Here is a 19,252-nt window from a genome sequence, read left to right as displayed (position 1 = left end):
AACTTGACTATTTCCCACAGTCTGGGAGGAGTGAGGGGAAACTCGATATGGATTTTGACCTCTTCTCTTATTCTGGCTCTTATGTCAGACATGAAGGTGGAAAGTTCCTCTTTCACCACTTTAGCAATAGACTCCGGGAATAATCTTTTCTCATACATGTCCGGCAGATGTCATGCTTGGAAGCTATTCAGCACATATAACACTGTTCTGACTCCAGGCCAAAAAGGGGGCTCTACACCCGACTTCGGGGGGAGCTGCTCTGTCTGGTCAGGAGGAGTCAGTTGCTAGGCAGTTGGAGAGTGAAATAGTTGGTGAGAGGAGAGTGAGGGAAAGCTGGGGCCATGCAGACAATTGATTCTACAGCTCCTGGGAAGGAAAGAGCAGAGCAACTTGTAAAGAGTCTGAAAGGAGGAAGGAGCAAAGGCAAAGTGAAGCGCTGGAGAAGTTGTGACTGAACTTCCTCCACGCTGAACGTATATACCGGTAGCCTTCATGTCCCACGGCAGACAGCTAGATTTCAAGTTACCCGTCTACCATTAACACTCGAGGACACAGTAACAGTGATAGAGATCCTGTAAAAAGGCTTGAGGTACCTGTCGTACAGGTTAGTGTCCTACTTAAAGGGGGACAGAGAGAAAATGTGTGGACCTTGTGTGAGGCCTAAGGCAGCAAGGGATTACACCACAGCGCTAGAGGGAAGGCTTCCAACCCCACCTGGTAAGAGGGACTCCAGATTCGCTTCCAAGCCGGCCGGACCATACCAGCATCTGTGCTCCGGTACCCTGGACTGTGGCCGCCTGAACCCTTCAGTAAAGAGGTGAAGAGACTGCAACCCTGTGTTCTCTGTTTCTTTCTACACCACTCACTGTCGCCGTGACATCCCTCTAAGTACCGGACCCGATACCAAGTACCCCACGGCCCTTGCGGGCGTTCCACATCCGCAATGCTAGAGCTCATCTGACTGGACCTTTCTGCTGAATCCAGACTCACACACAGTCACTTCCTGCACTGTCACAGGGTCGTCAGAGATGCACGAGGCTTTGACTGCAGAGCGGCCACTGCTGCACAGGATCCCGTTCCTGCTGCTCGCCTGGCTCCATCCTTTCAGAACATGTATTAGGCCCAGAAGCAAGGAGGTCTGTGCGCATGTGCCGGTAGCCACGGATATCTGGGTCAGCAGCTCACCTAGTCTTCAGCGCCATCTTGGAGCCATTCTTCAGAGATCACCAGCCGCACCCCCCGGAAGCAACATGGCCCCAGAATGCCCCGCCCCCCACAGACCCAGAGCCCGCCAGTCATCACACTGACGGATCTGGACACCTCAGCCACGTCACCACCGCAATCCAGGCCATGTCATCAAGGCCCGCCCCAGATGCACCAAACGCCACAGGGTTGGAGTAACACAGGACCCATCAAACATAAAGGCCGGATGCTTAGAGTGCACCACACTGAAGTCATTGCCATCAAGCTCCAGGCATTCTCACCGGTCTTCAGGCACTGACCATCCAGAACTGGTAACCTCAAAAGGACACTGCGCCATGTACTCCGCTCACCATCGTGCGGTTCACCCTGGACCCACTGTGGTGCTTCCAGGGACTCCGCATCGGCCGAGGCAGGGGACCCCTGCTGCCTGAACCGACCAGGCCTGGGAATTCGATTAATCATCCTCTTCAGACATACCTATGAAGGTACTTCACCCGTCAAGGACAGGAGACCAATTGATGCGAGGCATGGCAGATCCCCTCTCTCGTGGCGCCCTCATGGGAGACTGAATAAAAATAACATACTCACCTGGGGGGTGGTCTGGTCCAAGGGGTGTCACTCTTTGTCTGGCACCTCCCATCTTCTCACGATCGCCGTCCTCCTTCTTGGTTCGTGTGGATGACGCATCTCTGCATCATCCACATAGTCTGCTCAGCATCGTGCTCCTGCGCAGGCGTACTTCTCTGCCCTGTTGAGGGCAGAGCAAAGTCCTGCAGTGCATAGGCACTTGGCCTCTCTGACCTTGCCCAGCACCTGTGCACTGCAGTATTTTGCTCTGCCCTCAACAAGGCTAGTAAGTATGCCTGCCCAGGAGTGCGATGTCGGGAAGACTGAATGATGCAGGGGTGCGTCATCCACACGAAGCAAGCAGTAGGACGGCATTGCAAGACGATCAGCGCCGCCAGACCAATAAGAGCGACAACCTGCAGACCAGATCGCAGGAGAGTATAAGTTATTTTTTAGATCTTCCTGGTTGGGAGCAGATATACAGCTTTATAGAGTACTGTACATCAGCCCTGAAAGGCGGTGGCCACATCTCATATCGGTCAAATCTGGTGACAGGTTCCCTTTAAAGTTTTCTTGTAAATCTCTCAGGTGGTGCTGTCATGGGAAACTAAAAAATCATATTACTGGCAAATACTTTATTGGAGTCCATGACAACACCCTTATATTCCCTTCAGTCACTGGTAAAGGGTGATCACAATTTCCTTTGTGGTGCTTGATTCACCCAGTATGAATAAGGAAGAATCAGGGTATATCTATTTAGTAGTGTCCTGTCATGCTCTATAAACTGAGGAGGAGAGGCACCCCTCTTTTAGGCTATGTGCACATGTATTTTGGAGCTCTGTGGATTTTTCCGCAGCGGATTTTAGAAATCCGCAGGTAAAAGGCACTGCGTTTTACCTGCGGATTTACCGCGGTTTTTAAGTGGATTCCTATTGTGGAGCAGGTGTAAACCGCAGCGGAATCCACACAAAGAATTGACATGCTGCGGAATGTAACCAGCAGCGTTTCCGCGCGTTTTTTTTCCCCGTAGCATGGGCACTGCGGATTGTGGTTTCCATAGGTTTACATTGTACTGTAAACGCATGGAAAGCTGCTGCGGACCCGCAGCTGCAGATCCGCAGCAAAATCCGCAACGTGTGCACATAGCCTTACTCTGTAGGTTTCCTATTCTTGAATGCAGCTCCCCTCAGGTGGTGCCATCTTGGGCTCTGAAAAACATTACTGGTAATTTAGCGTGCAGGGTGGAGATAAAAGTGAAAACAAGCAGGTGGGAAGGTATACTTAAGTTGTTTGGCCATGTCAGTGCAATCAGCACCTGAACTTTGAGATTTTGTCAATGGAAGCGATATTCCCATCTTGGCCATTTAAGATTTTAGGTCAAGCGACCTGTGATAAACCATAACCTAAACACGTTCACTTACAGAAAAAGCTTAATACAGCCCTGCTTATCAGTGGCCAATTATAACCTTTTTTAGCCACACAGATGGCCAATTTAAGTACAAGCAAGATTTAAAACTCAAGCTAAGAACAAAATAGTTTTGTTTTTTTGGTGTGGGTTTATTTTCAGACAAATTTACAATCCAGTGTCAAACTTTGAAAAACAGGTACATCAGGTTGTAGACCACAGGATAAGAAGTTCTGCATTTTCCCACCCCATGGAAATGGAAAAAAATAAAAGCAATTTTAGTTGTCTTGCATGTTCATGGTGTGCCTGCTACACATACAAAAAAAAGAAAAAAAAGTTTTATAGATCACATGATTAGCTCAGGATTAAAGAAAAAACAAAAAACAAAAACAACTAAGTCATAAGGCTGATATTACTAATTCCTAATTATCAGTTGCCAATAAAACACACTGGCAGCTGCGCACATCTAACACAAGTAGCCCGTCAGCAGAACTGGAACTAGATGTACATGCAGAAAAAAAAACCAAACAAACAAACTACATTTTATATAAAAGAAATTAAAAACCAATAGGATTGGTTGTTGTCGTGTAGAGTATGAAGGGGACAAGAAAGTCAAACTCAGCGCAAAACACTGGAACTTGTTAAATAATGTAGGTCTTCCATTCATCTGCAAGAAACAAAACAAAATACACAAGTTACTGATATTCAGGAACAATAAATGAGCACTCTTGGACAAATGATAATTTATGACAAGCTGTGGTGTACCTTATGCTAGATCGGACTCCAGTCGCTAGCTGGACTAAGATATGTGGTGAGGCACACCACCTGTCAGACACTTCATTAAGGCCCCTTTCACACATCAGTTTTTTTGCCAGTCACAATCCGTCAAATTTTGAAAAAAAACAAACGGATCTGTCGCAGATTGTGAAGAACTGATGCGATGGATCTGTTGCTTCGCCGGATTAAAAAACAAACAAAACAAAGACAGAATCCATCGCCAGATGGCGCCATAGGCTTCCAATTTAGTAAACGACAGACGGCGACGGATTCGTCGCTGTTTTTTCAACGGAGACAAAAAACGTTACTATGTCCGTTGTCTCTGGCCGCCGGACAAACAATTTCACGGATCCGGCAAACGATGGAATAAAAGTGAGGCCATCCATCGCCAATACAAGTTTATGAGAAAAACCGGATCCGGCGGCATCAGTCACCGGATCCGTTTTTCTTCAGTTTTTTGCCATCAGTCGCAATCTGTCAAATTTTGATGTGTGAAAGGGGCCTAACCCCTTCACAACCTTGGGGTTTTTTTTTGCTCCCCTTCTTCCCACAGCCATAACTATTTTTCTGTCAATATGGCCATGTGATGGCTTGTTTTTTTGACAGACAAATTGCACTTTTGAACGTCCCCATTGATTTTACCATGTGTACTGGAAAATGGGGGGAAAAAAAAGTGCAATTCCACAATTGTCTTCACTGATCCGATTTATCAAAAGCTAAACTAAATTATTCTGGAGATTCTGAACGTGGCGATACCAAATGTGTATTTGCCCCCTTTTTAATGCTAATTTTCAGCGGCATTTGACAGTACCAGCTATGTCTGAGATTTCAGAAATATGCACACCGCTTTGTTTTTTGCCATCAGCATTTTGTGCTTTACGGTGGTTTTTTTTTTTGACAGTGTCACTTTCAGCGTTTTTTCACCCATTGACTTTCATGGGTGGTGAAAAAAAAAAAAGCAGGCATTTCCAATGGCACTAGAGCAGACGTCATTTGAAGGTGAAGCAAGTTCATTGGCTGAGAACCCCCAGGACGCTTTTTTGATGGCACCATGAGCAGGAGAACTTTCTCACACTCGTGGTGAGACAAGTTATAGGAGTTCACTGGGAGATACTGGGCAGCGGTAGTGGACATTGCTCAGTGTCTCAGCTGGATGACAGGCTGTATGATCGCATCATGCAACCTGCCATCTAGATGTAGCAGAGCTGGACCGGTCGTTGGAGAAATGGATCATTATCTTCTCTGCAGATAGGTGAGGAATATGACTGTTTAAAGTTCTCTTGCAGGGGACAATGGCGTCACTGGAATGGGTGATGTCGTAAATATAGTTTAATTAAGATTTATTAAATGAGTGTCATTCTTTCAATTAAAGGACTTTATTCTGGGTGTGTTTTTATACAATAAGAATATGGGGCTATTAATGGGGGGGCATCTTATTGAAGCCTCTCCATTACCAACCTCTGGGCTTGGGAGGAGCAAGGCCAAGTGGCAGCATTGGCACAACTTATAGATGCACCTTTTCTGGGGAAGTCAAGAGCTGATTTATTTTTTTTTTATCCTGGGGAGGGTGTTAATATCCATGGCCCCTTCCTAGGCTATTAATATCAGTCTACAGCTGTTTGCCATGCTTTTGCTGGTTATTATAGGGGGACCCCACGTATTTTTTTTTGGAAGGGCGGATTTAATATCCAGTAAAGGCTAAGTAAAGAGCTACAAGCTGATATTCATAGCCTGGGAAGCTCCATAGGCATTACCTGCTTCCCAGGCTATAAACAACTGCCCCCAGCCTTCGGATTTCGCTCTGGTTAAAAAAAAAAAACAAAAAAAACATAATATATATATATATATATATATATATATATATATATATATATATATATATATATATATATATATATATATATATATATATATATATATATATATATATATATCTCAACTATGGGAGACAAAAAAATCCAGAAAATCACATTGTCTGTTTTTTTTTATCATTTTATTTGCATATTATGGTGGAAAATAAGTATTTGGTCAGAAACAAAATTTCATCTCAATACTTTGTAATATGTCCTTTGTTGGCAATGACAGAGGTCAAACGTTTTCTGTAAGTCTTCACAAGGTTGCCACACACTGTTGTTGGTATGTTGGCCCATTCCTCCATGCAGATCTCCTCTAGAGCAGTGATGTTTTTGGCTTTTCGCTTGGCAACACGGACTTTCAACTCCCTCCAAAGGTTTTCTATAGGGTTGAGATCTGGAGACTGGCTAGGCCACTCCAGGACCTTGAAATGCTTCTTACGAAGCCACTCCTTCGTTGCCCTGGCGGTGTGCTTTGGATCATTGTCATGTTGAAAGACCCAGCCAAGTTTCATCTTCAATGCCCTTGCTGATGGAAGGAGGTTTGCACTCAAAATCTCACGATACATGGCCCCATTCATTCTTTCAAGTACCCGGATCAGTCGTCCTGGCCCCTTTGCAGAGAAACAGCCCCAAAGCATGATGTTTCCACCACCATGCTTTACAGTAGGTATGGTGTTGGATGGATGCAACTCAGTATTCTTTTTCCTCCAAACACGACAAGTTGTGTTTCTACCAAACAGTTCCAGTTTGGTTTCATCAGACCATAGGACATTCTCCCAAAACTCCTCTGGATCATCCAAATGCTCTCTAGCAAACTTCAGACGGGCCCGGACATGTACTGGCTTAAAGGGAACCTGTCACCACGTTTTTGGAAGATGGGATAAAAATAGCGTTAAATAGGGGCAGAGGTGGGCGTTACATTAGTGTGTTTGTTATGCGTTTATTACCCACCTAAGTTGCCGAAATACCTTTGCAAAGTCTCCGTTTTCGCCTGTCAATCAGGCTGGTCTGGTCAAAAGGGCGTCTTGTCTTCCCCCAGATTTTGCGTAGTTTTCCGTTGGTGGCGTAGTGGTGTGCGCATGCCCAAGGTCCCGAATCCTCTGCCAGGGGATTTAAAAGAGCGCGCTGTTCGTTATTTCATTGGTGATCGGTGGGCGCGGCCATCTTCCTTTGGCCGCGCGTGCGCAGAAGCGGCGCTCTGCTGGCCGCGGCTTCAGGAAAATGGCCGCCGCGATATCAATCTGCGCACGCGCGGCATCCCGCGGCCATTTTCCTGAAGCCGCGGCCAGCAGAACGCCGCTTCTGCGCACGCGCGGCCAAAGGAAGATGGCCGCGCCCACCGATCACCAATGAAATAACGAACAGCGCGCTCTTTTAAATCCCCTGGCAGAGGATTCGGGACCTTGGGCATGCGCACACCACTACGCCACCAACGGAAAACTACGCAAAATCTGGGGGAAGACAAGACGCCCTTTTGACCAGACCAGCCTGATTGACAGGCGAAAACGGAGACTTTGCAAAGGTATTTCGGCAACTTAGGTGGGTAATAAACGCATAACAAACACACTAATGTAACGCCCACCTCTGCCCCTATTTAACGCTATTTTTATCCCATCTTCCAAAAACGTGGTGACAGGTTCCCTTTAAGCAGTGGGACACGTCTGGCACTGCAGGATCTGAGTCCATGGTGGCGTAGTGTGTTACTTATGGTAGGCCTTGTTACATTGGTCCCAGCTCTCTGCAGTTCATTCACTAGGTCCCCCCGCGTGGTTCTGGGATTTTTGCTCACCGTTCTTGTGATCATTCTGACCCCACGGGGTGGGATTGTGTGTGGAGCCCCAGATCGAGGGAGATTATCAGTGGTCTTGAATGTCTTCCATTTTCTAATTATTGCTCCCACTGTTGATTTCTTCACTCCAAGCTGGTTGGCTATTGCAGATTCAGTCTTCCCAGCCTGGTGCAGGGCTACAATTTTGTTTCTGGTGTCCTTTGACAGCTCTTTGGTCTTCACCATAGTGGAGTTTGGAGTCAGACTGTTTGAGGGTGTGCACAGGTGTCTTTTTATACTGATAAGTTTAAACAGGTGCCATTACTACAGGTAATGAGTGGAGGAAAGAGGAGACTCTTAAAGAAGAAGTTACAGGTCTGTGAGAGCCAGAAATCTTGATTGTTTGTTTCTGACCAAATACTTATTTTCCACCATAATATGCAAATAAAATGATAAAAAAAACAGACAATGTGATTTTCTGGATTTTTTTTTCTCAGTTTGTCTCCCATAGTTGAGGTCTAACTGATGTAAATTACAGACGCCTCTCATCTTAAGTGGTGGAACTTGCACTATTGCTGACTGACTAAATACTTTTTTGCCCCACTGTATGTATGTATGTATGTATGTATGTATGTATGTATGTATGTATGTATGTATGTATGTATGTATGTATGCATGCATGTATGTATGCATGCATGTATGCATGTATGTATGTGCGTGTGCATATATACACTCACCGGCCACTTTATTAGGTACACCATGCTAGTAACGGGTTGGACCCCCTTTTGCCTTCAGAACTGCCTCAATTCTTCGTGGCATAGATTCAACAAGGTGCTGGAAGCATTCCTCAGAGATTTTGGTCCATATTGACATGATGGCATCACACAGTTGCCGCAGATTTGTCGGCTGCACATCCCAAAGATGCTCCATACAAGGCAGGATGGATCCATGCTTTCATGTTGTTTACGCCAAATTCTGACCCTACCATCCGAATGTCGCAGCAGAAATCGAGACTCATCAGACCAAGCAACGTTTTTCCAATCTTCTACTGTCCAATTTCGATGAGCTTGTACAAATTGTAGCCTCAGTTTCCTGTTCTTAGCTGAAAGGAGTGCTACCCGGTGTGGTCTTCTGCTGCTGTAGCCCATCTGCCTCAAAGTTCGACGCACTGTGCGTTCAGAGATGCTCTTAGGCCTACCTTGGTTGTAACGGGTGGCGATTTGAGTCACTGTTGCCTTTCTATCAGCTCGAACCAGTCTGCCCATTCTCCTCTGACCTCTGGCATCAACAAGGCATTTCCGCCCACAGAACTGCCGCTCACTGAATTTTTTTTCTTTTTCGGACCATTCTCTGTAAACCCTAGAGATGGTTGTGCGTGAAAATCCCAGTAGATCAGCAGTTTCTGAAATACTCAGACCAGCCCTTCTGGCACCAACAACCATGCCACGTTCAAAGGCACTCAAATCACCTTTCTTCCCCATACTGATGCTCGGTTTGAACTGCAGGAGATTGTCTTGACCATGTCTACATGCCTAAATGCACTGAGTTGCCGCCATGTGATTGGCTGATTAGAAATTAAGTGTTAACAAGAAGTTGGACAGGTGTACCTAATAAAGTGGCCAGTGAGTGTATATTATATACACACATATATACATATACACACATATATACATACATCTATACATACATGTGGGAGACCACAACGTTTTCTGAAAAGTAATGTTATTAAATACATGTACAGTAAGCGGCACACACTAGTCATTATGCGTGTCACTCACATCTATATATCTATTCTATCCTGTTGGTTACTGTTGTGATTTTCATGTACACTGCTGCTGAATTGCCAGGCTAGTCTCCGTCTTTGGTTCTACAGGAAGTAGTTTTTTACTCTCTGGGGGCACTAAATTTTGTGCATGCTAATAAAGACAAAAGTTAGCCCAAAAAAAGGCATGAAAAGACTTTTTTTGACGCAGTTTTTCCCTACCAAGAAATCAGGGTTTGATGCAGAAAACAAATAACGCAACAAAAAAAGATACCGAGTGTGAACTTCGCCCCATTCAAAATAAAATAAGGCTATTTGAACTTATTTTTCAGATGTTTTTACAAAAAAAAATTCCCTTAGAAGATTTGAAGCTGCAATCTGATCACTTGTACTACACATAGCAGGGCTTCAGCCCTGCTATTTGTAGCAAAAATCATCTTCTATTAACCCATGCCAGTGTTCATAAGAGATCAGCAACTAGCACAAGGGTCTTCTGAAGACCCTGCCGGTTGTTATGTCAACCCATAAGGCCATGTGCACACGTTGCGGATTTCTTGCAGAAATTTCCTGAAGAAAACCGGAAATTTTCTGCAAGAAACACCAAGGTTACTTACGGGTAGCCGGTTTTTCCGGAGCCCATGACGGCACACCTGAGAGAGGGGATCCGCCCAGTCAGGACAGGAACCCTACTGAAAATAAAAGGGCGGTACCTCTCCCTCGCTTCAGTTGGTTTTCAGAGCATGAGAGGCCCCCCTGGTTAGTATACATGGCAATCCAACACCACATTATATTAACTAAACACACCCAAAACAATAGTGCACACCGAAAGGGTGAAAAAAAAGGGGGGGAATATACGGGTGCCGTCATGGGCTCCGGAAAAACCGGCTACCCGTAAGTAACCTTGGTGTTTTCCCTTCCCCCATGACGGCACACCTGAGAGAATTTTGTAGAATGAAACCTTAGGGAGGGACCACCGCTTGGAGCACCCTTCTACCAAAGGTTAGGTCAGCAGAGGAGGAAAGGTCTAGCCGGTAGTGTTTGAAAAAAGTTGAGGGTGAGGACCAGGTAGCGGCCTTGCAAATTTGGTCAATTGATACCTCAGCTTTCTCTGCCCAGGAGGTAGCCACGGCTCTGGTGGAGTGAGCCTTGATGCCGTCAGGAACCGGAGTGCCACTTGCAGAATAGGATAAACTAATGGCCTCCCTGATCCATCTAGCAATGGTACTTTTAGCTACCCCGCACCCTCTTTTGCTACCCTGAAAGGCTACGAATAGGGTTTGGTCTTTCCTCCACTGATTAGTCACAGACATGTATTGTAACATAGATCTTCTCACATCTAACATGTGGAACCTTTGTTCCCCTGGATTTTTAGGATTACTACAGAAAGATGGTAAAGTAATCTCCTGACTCCTATGGAACTTTTGAACCACCTTGGGGAGATAAGCCGGGTCTGGTCTTAGAACAATCCTGTCATCAAAAACCTGAGTATAAGGAGGGCATATTGACAGGGCCTGTAAATCACTTACCCTACGTGCCGATGTTAAGGCTACTAGTAAAACTGTTTTAAGGGTAAGTAACTTAGGTGATAACTCCTGCAAAGGCTCAAAGGGCTGTTTAGTCAGGGCTTCTAAGACCAAATTTAGATCCCAAGGAGGGATTTTTGGGATAATAACTGGCCGAGATCTACTACAAGATTTTATGAATCGTGAGACCCATTTATTTGAGGCAAGATTACAATTATATAGGGCCCCCAAGGCAGAAACCTGAACTTTAAGGGTGCTGGTTGCTAACCCAAGATGTAATCCTGCTTGCAGAAACTCTAGGATAGGACCTATTGGAGCCACCTCCCCCAATGGTTCCCCCAGGAAGTCGAGAAATTTTTTCCATGTCCTACCATAGATTCTAGAGGTTATGGGTTTTCTGCTTTTCAACAGGGTGGAGACTAACCCTGGAGAGAATCCTTGGCGACTTAGTAACGCCCTCTCAAATTCCAGGCTGCGAGATGGAAGCCCTTCACCTGAGAGTGGGTCACTGGGCCCTGGGTTAGCAGGTCCGGAACCTCTGGCAGGATCCATGGGTCTGTTACCGACATCTGCCTTAGAAGGGAGAACCAAGGTCTCCTTGGCCAAAAAGGAGCTATGAAGATGATATTCGCCTGATCCTCTCTGATCTTCCGGATCACAGCTGGAATCATCACTATCGGGGGGAATGCGTAGGCCAGAGAAAACTTCCAAGGTATCAGTAGGGCATCTACTGCGAAGGGATGTTCTCTCGGATTCAAGGAGCAGAACCTCCTGACTTTTCTGTTGTGGGAGTTGGCGAACAAGTCTATCTCTGGTGTGCCCCAGGCTTGGACTATTTGTTGAAATATCTGGGGGTTTAATGACCATTCCCCCTGCCTTAAGCCTCTGCGACTCAGGAAGTCCGCTTGAGTGTTTTCTGTGCCTTTGATGTGCAATGCCGACAGAGATGACAGGTGTTGTTCTGCTAGTTGAAAGAGTATGTTTGATGCCTGCATGAGGCCTTTGGACCTCGTTCCCCCCTGATGATTGACATACGCCACCACTGCTCGATTGTCCGTCAGGATTCGAGTATGGCGACCCCGGAGTAAAGGAAGAAAATGTCTTAGGGATTTCTCCACTGCCCACAGCTCTTTTTCGTTTGATCCATAGTTCTTTTCTCGTATGGACCAGGTCCCTTGTACAGAGTGAGACCTCAGGTGAGCCCCCCAACCTGTACCGCTTGCGTCGGTCGTGATAATGTCTATGACCGGATTTTGCCACCGGACCCCCATTGTCAGGTGGTTTCTCACAGTCCACCAAACTAGGGAATCCCTTACGCCCAGGGAGAGACATAGATTTCCTTCTAAATGCCCTTTTAGCAGTCTTTGGGCTGAGAGAACTTCCCACTGTAGTTGTCTTAGGTGGAATTGTGCCCATTCTACTGCCGGAATACACGATGTTAACGAGCCTAGAAGGGACATTGCCTTTCTCAGAGTCATTGTCGGCTGGCGTATTGCTGTACCGGTCAGATTTATTATTTTGTCTACCTTGTTTTCTGGAAGAAGGCAGAGCTGACGTTCGGAGTCCAGTATTAACCCCAGGAAGGACTGTAATTTTACTGGCAGCAGTCTGGACTTGGGGATATTTATTATCCAACCCAGCTCCCTTAGAGTTGATGTTACCACTGATACTTGATGAGTGCAGTGGGACTCTGATCTTCCTATTACCAGGAAATCGTCCAGATATGGGACAATGACTACATCCCGGGACCGGAGGTATGACATTACTTCCACCATCACCTTGGTGAACACCCTGGGAGCTGTAGACAGACCGAACGGAAGGGCTGTGTATTGATAATGTTTCATCTGGTTCTGGACATAGAGAGCTACTCTCAAGTATTTCTGATATTCCGGATGCATTGGTATATGATAATACGCATCTTTCAAGTCTATTACTGCCATGAAGCAGTGTTGGAAAAGGAGTTTTATGGTCGTATTTATAGACTCCATCTTGAAAGAGTAGTTCTCTATGGATTGGTTGAGTTTTTTTAAGTTTATAATAGTTCTCCAAGAACCATCCGGTTTTTGGATTAAGAAGAGGGGGGAGTAAAACCCGTCTCCCTCCTCCTGAACCGGAACCTCCAGAAGAACCTTTTTGTGGATAAGTCCCAGGACTTCGGCTTCTAGGGCAGATTGTTCCTGCTGGGACTTTCTTCGGGGAGTTATAATAAAGTTTCGTCTGGGTGGACAGGTGAATTTTATTTTGAGGCCGTCTCTGATTATATTTATGACCCAGGTACTGGGGGAGATGTTTACCCAGGCCGGAAAGAAGAGGGAGAGTCTTCCTCCCACTTCTGGCGTAATGTCATTGGGGGGATTTCTTTGCCGATGTAGAGGGCCCTTTGAACATGTAGCCTGAGCCTCTCTTATCCCTAAAGTCCCAGTTTTTTCTTTCTCCTGGGGGGCGACCTCTATTAAATCTTCTCCTCCGAAAAAAGGGTTTTTTGGACTCTTTAGGGATATTGGGAAAGCCTTTCTTTTTATCTCCTGCATGTTCCAGGATTTCTTCAAGTTTTTTCCCAAAGAGGAGTTGGCCATCACATGGGATGGAGCACAGCTTGTGTTTAGATGGTAAATCCCCCGGACAACCTTTGAGCCAGAGGGCTCTTCTTGCCGCATTAGACAAGCTCGCTGCTCTGGCCGTTAGTCTTGCGGAATCCGCAGAAGAGTCTGCTAAAAAGGCTGCTGCCCCTTGCACCAAGGATATATTGGCAAGGATGTCGGATCTGGGTACCTTGTCCCTTAGCTGATCCTCTATCTGCTGTAGCCAGACCATCAGAGCGCGGGCCGTACAAGTTCCAGCGATTGCTGGCTTCAGGCCCCCCGCTGAGGCTTCCCAGATATGTCTGAGAAAACCATCTGCTTTTTTGTCAAGCGGGTCTTTAAGAACACCCGAGTCTTCTAATGGAAGGGACGATTTTTTTAAGCATTTGGCTACCGCTCCGTCAATTTTGGGGATCTTTTCCCAAGGTTCAGAGTCTTTATTTTCAAAGGGATATCTCCTTTTGGATGAAGAGGGCAAAGAACCCATTTTTTCAGGTCTTTTCCACTCTTTCTCAATTAATGCTTTTATTTTTGCATTTACTGGAAACGTGCGTTTCCTCCTCTCTTCTAAGCCACCAAACATGACATCCTCTAGTGACCTAGGTGTCTTCTCCTCTTTAAGGCCCATTGCAAACCTAACTGCTTTGACTAATTTGTCCACGTCCTCCGTGGGAAGGCACGGACGACCTCCTGAATCACTGTCCGAGGAGGAATCTGAAGAGTGGACCGAGGCTGGGGAAGTAGAGGGAGATCGGGATGTTTTATGACTCCCTTGTCTCTGAGAGGTATCCGACTCTGTAGACGCCCTACGGCTTCCCCCTCTTGGTTCGCTAAGGGCCAATTTTAAGGAGTCTTTTATTTCAGCCTGTATTATGGCTTTAAGGCTAGTGGTGAAATTAGGGGTTTCTTCTTGAATAGTCTTATTTATGCAGTCAGCACAGAGATCCTTCCGATACTGCACTGCGAGCGGGTTTTTACAAAGGGCACACTCTCGGTTCTTTGTTTTACCGGTAGCTTTCCTGGACCCCTAGTGATCAAAACAGAAAAATGGACCCTGTTACCATAAGGGATACATTCACGTAGATCACTCACCACCGCCGACAATCAAGGGTACCGATTTTTGAGGCTGGACAGATGCACGTGAAGCGTCCCTCCTGGACGTTGACGAATCTTGCCGGACGGAACGACCACTGTTTTTACCACTTGAGCGGCTGCTCCTGGTATGTTGGTGGCTCGGCAAGGCATCTGGTGAGAGCTCCGGCTGCTGCTGCTGTGAAGAAGACTGCTGCAGCTGCTCTTGTTGTCCTACCTCCATGGCGAAGTTTTTGGACATGAGCGCGTCTTCTGTGGTCCAGCACCCTTTTATGGGGCGACCACTGCACTCCCCGCCTCTCCGGTGCCCAATAGTGATCCCTCCCCCTCTCTGCCATGCCGCCGGAGTCTTCATTCACCGGCCGGCGTTTTCTTCATGGGCGCCGCCATCTTGGATCCGGCGCCTGCCTCCGACGTCACACGGGCACGCCCATTCACAGCGGGCCTGACGTGCGACGTCAGAAGAGCGACCCGGAAGCGGCCGCCGCGCCGGCAGAGAGGGGTGGGCGGCGTGGCAGCCATGGAAGGAACCCGGTCCTCCAACCATGCTGCACAACGCCCGCACGGACGCAGTGACCCGGGGGGACCTGCGGACGGCGCCTCCAGGACCCGAACCTCCGACGCACAGGCGCTGCCTGTTCTTCCACGCCGGGACGGGACCTGGGTAAGTCGAACCGCCGTGTTCAGCACAAGGGTCCCTGTCAGGACAGGAAACCCAACTGAAGCGAGGGAGAGGTACCGCCCTTTTATTTTCAGTAGGGTTCCTGTCCTGACTGGGCGGATCCCCTCTCTCAGGTGTGCCGTCATGGGGGAAGGGAAAATCCGCATTTTTTTTTGCGTTTTTTTTTTCCGTTTTTTTCGCGTTTTTTTAGCATTCTGCAAGCGTAATTAGCTTGCAGAATGCTAAAGTTTTCCAAGCGATCTGTAGCATCGCTTGGAAAACTGACTGACAAGTTGGTCACACTTGTCAAACATACTGTTTGACAAGTGTGACCAACTTTTTACTATAGATGCAGCTTATGCAGCATCTATAGTAAAAGATAGAATGTTTAAAAATAATAAAAAAAATAAAAAAATGCTTATACTCACCCAGACATCTCATCAGCGGCGTCCGTTCGTCTTCCTATAGCTGGTCTGTGCGCACAGGGCCTTCCGTGACGTCACGGTCACGTGAGCGGTCACATGACCGCTCACGACCAATCACAGGACAGTGACGTCATCGGAAAGGTCCTTCGCCGCACATCAGCTACAGGAACCGAACGGCAGCATGCAGTGGAGGCGGGAAGACTGCGCGGGACATCGAGGGTGAGTATAGGACTATTTTTTATTTTATTTCTTATTTTTTGACCACTTATATGGTGCCCAGTGCGTGGAGGAGAGTCTCCTCTCCTCCACCCTGGGTACCAACCGCACATAATCTGCTTACTTCCCGCATGTGGTGCACAGCCCCGTGCGGGAATTAAGCAGATCAATGGACCCCTAGGTGTGCGGAATCCCTGCAATTCCGCATTTTTAATGAACATGTTGCTTTTTTTTCCGCTATGCGATTTTTTCGCGGAAAAAATCGCAACATTTGCACAAAAAATGCGGAATACCTTGTAAATAATAGGAGGCATATGTTAGCGTTTTTTTCGCGTTTTTATCACGTTTTTATAGCGAAAAAACGCTAAAAATCCTGAACGTGTGCACATGGCCAAAGTGCCTCATGATCATGCGACACAGATGCTGATGGTGGGGTTTGTGACACGATTCTGGCACTGCCACATCAGTCATGTGCAGGGCCATGACGTACACCATATGTCAAAGGGGTTACATGGGGTTTTGGGAGGGGGGGGGAGCGGCTTAATTTTAATCAAAACCGATCCTTTAATAATTTCCACAATTTGACGTGTTTAGTAAAAATGTTCTATTGCGGAGATAATCTTATAAATATATGTGTCCCTGCTGTGTCCTGTGTAATGACGGTGTTCTGACTATGCAGAGACATTGTCTGATCATACCACATCTCCTGGGCAGGAACAAAAAAAAAAAAAAAAAAGTGAGGACATTAGAGCTGATTCTTTGAAGTAAAACATTGCTTAAAAACAGGTAGTGAAAGGTTTTACCTCAAAAAGGAATCAGCTGTGACCTCCTGCTGTAATGTCTGTACACTCTTGCTTCCTCCCCTGCTCAGGAACTGTGGTAAGATCAGACCATGTTCCTACACGGTCAGACAGCCATTTATTCCAACAAATTAAAAACGTAGTTTCTTCTTGGGAAAACCCCTTTAAAATACCTCTTAATGAAATCAGACATGTCTGAAAAGTTGCCAGTGTGTCTCCACAAATCTTCCTCAAGCCAGGGACCAAGACAAGATATCTGGCATAAGGTACGCCACATCCAGTCTTGCACCCATTTCGGCAAGACTGAAAACCCCCAAGTCCGTTATTGCACAGCCATGAGTTGTGCAAAAATTTAGCAACTTTTTAAAAGTTTAAGGCTATGTGCGCACGTTGAGTATTTGCTTGCAGAAATTTCTGCAAGGTTTTTGCAGCTCTTGGCAGCAAAAAAGCTGCAGAAACATCTGTGGAGTTTTTGTATGCGTTTTTTTCCTGTGCATGCATTCAATGCGTGAAAAAGAGGGATTTTTTGGTACTTACCGTAAAATCTTTCTTGGAGCCTTCATTGGGGGACACAGGACAACCATAGGTGTATGCTGCTGCTGCTAGGAGGCTGACACTATGCAAAAAAGGAAAAAGGCGTAGCTCCTCCCCGGCAGTATACACCCACCGACAGGCACCAAGCACCTCAGTTAGTGCAAAAAGCAGTAGGAGAAGCGACAGAACTCATAACAGTAAAAGTACCAACTCAACTAGGGTCTCCAGGCCCCAAACACGGTACAAGAACAAACCAGTAGGGAGGGTGTTGTGTCCCCCAACGAAGGCTCCAAGAAAGAGGTTTTACGGTAAGTACCAAAAATCCCTCTTTCTTTATCGCTTCGTTGGGGACGTCCAAATGCAGTCCCGAAAAAGGGTGGGTAGAAAGGAAAAGAGTAAAGGTCTCAGGTCGGCCAGTGTGCGACCGCCGCCTGCAGTACCTTCCTACCAAGACCTGCATCGGACGAGGCTTGGGTATGAACCCGATAGAACCTCGTAAACGTGTGCAAAGACGACCAGGTTGCGGCCTTGCAAACTTGTAAGGCGGAGGCCTGGTGGCGAACAGCCCAAGAAGCTCCGACAGCTCTGGTGGAGTGAGCTTGCACCCCCGGGGGAGGACGTGCCTCATACACGGTACGATTCTGAAATTGCCGAGCGAATCCAGCGCAAAATGGTGGATTTAGACGCTTGAAAGCCCTTCCGACGACCTTCAGAAACGACGAGAGAATCGGATTGACGGAAGGGAGCGGTTCTAGAAAGATAGACCCGAATGGCCCTGACCACGTCAAGCTTGTGAAGAGACTTCTCCAAAGGATGAGCCGGAGAAGGGCAAAATGATGGAAGGACAATGTCTTCGTTGATGTGGAAAGCCAAGACCACCTTGGGAAGGAATTCAGGAACCGGTCGAAGAACGACCTTATCCTGATGAAGAATCAGGAAAGGGGAACGACATGACAGGGCTGCCAACTCGGAGACCCTCCTGATGGATGTAATGGCAATGAGGAAGGCGACCTTCCAAGAGAGAAGGGAAAAGGGCATGTCATGAAGAGGCTCAAAGGTAGCAGCCTGAAGAGCGCCAAGGACCAGGTTAAGGTCCCAAGGTTCCAAGGGAGGATGGAAAGGAGGGGCGATATGCGCAACGCCCTGTAGAAAAGTCCGAACCTGGTGAATGGAGGAAAGGTCACTCTGGAAGAGAATCGACAGAGCGGACACTTGTCCCTTGAGTGTGCTGAGGGATAAGCCCGAATCGAGACCAGTCTGGAGGAAACCGAGAAGATCCGGAAGAGAAAAGGACATTGGAAAAACATCATTGGTTTCACACCAGCGAAAGAACGCTTTCCAGTACCTATGGTAGATACGGGAAGAAGCCGTTTTTTTGGCTCTGATCATGGTCTGTATGACCTGGGAAGAGAGACCAGAGTTTTTCAAGACTGCGGCCTCAACGGCCATGTCATTAAACTCAGCGACTGAGAACTCTGGTGGTAGAGAGGTCCCTGCGAGAGGAGATCTGGCCGATTCGGGAGTCTCCAAGGAGTGTCCGCGAGCATGTTTACGAGCTCGGCGTACCACGGCCGCCTTGGCCAGTCCAGCGCCATCAGTACGACTGGAATCACTTCCAACTTGATCTTTACCACCCTTGGAATCAAGGGGAGGGGTGGGAACAGGTAGGGAAACAAACTGGGACCATGGAATTACCAGAGCGTCGTGGCCGACGGCAAGAGGATCCCGGGACCTGGCGACAAACTGAGGGACCTTGTGGTTCATCCGGGACGCCATAAGATCGACGTCTGGCGTACCCCAGCGGAGGCAAATTTGATTGAAGACTGCGGGGTGGAGAGACCACTCGCCCGCTGCTAGGCCCTGGCGACTGAGAAAGTCGGCTGCCCATTTTTGACCCCGGGGATATGAACGGCTGATATGGCCGGAACGTGGCGTTCCGCCCACCGAAGAATCTTTGCCACTTCTGCCATTACTTGGCCGCTGCGAGTCCCACCCTGGTGGTTTAAGTACGCCACGGCCGTGGCGTTGTCCGACTGGATGCGGATGGGAAGATTCGACAGAAGAGACTGCCAGCGGATTAA

General features: G+C 47.2%; 1 protein-coding gene across 2 annotated transcripts in view; it reads right to left on the bottom strand.

Annotated features, from left to right (window-relative positions):
* Positions 1 to 3,306: 3,306 nt before the first annotated feature.
* BSG (basigin (Ok blood group)) overlaps positions 3,307 to 19,252 on the bottom strand; it is a 74,131-nt gene continuing 58,185 nt past the window's right edge. For both annotated transcript variants that reach the window (XM_077254065.1, XM_077254057.1), the window contains exon 8: positions 3,307 to 3,842. The gene's annotated coding sequence lies outside the window, so the exon portion shown is untranslated. The remainder of the gene's footprint in view (positions 3,843 to 19,252) is intronic.

Source organism: Ranitomeya variabilis, chromosome 1 (assembly GCF_051348905.1).
Source record: "Ranitomeya variabilis isolate aRanVar5 chromosome 1, aRanVar5.hap1, whole genome shotgun sequence".
NCBI classification, from domain to species: Eukaryota; Metazoa; Chordata; class Amphibia; order Anura; family Dendrobatidae; genus Ranitomeya; species Ranitomeya variabilis.
This window is presented reverse-complemented; position numbering and strand designations above follow the sequence as displayed.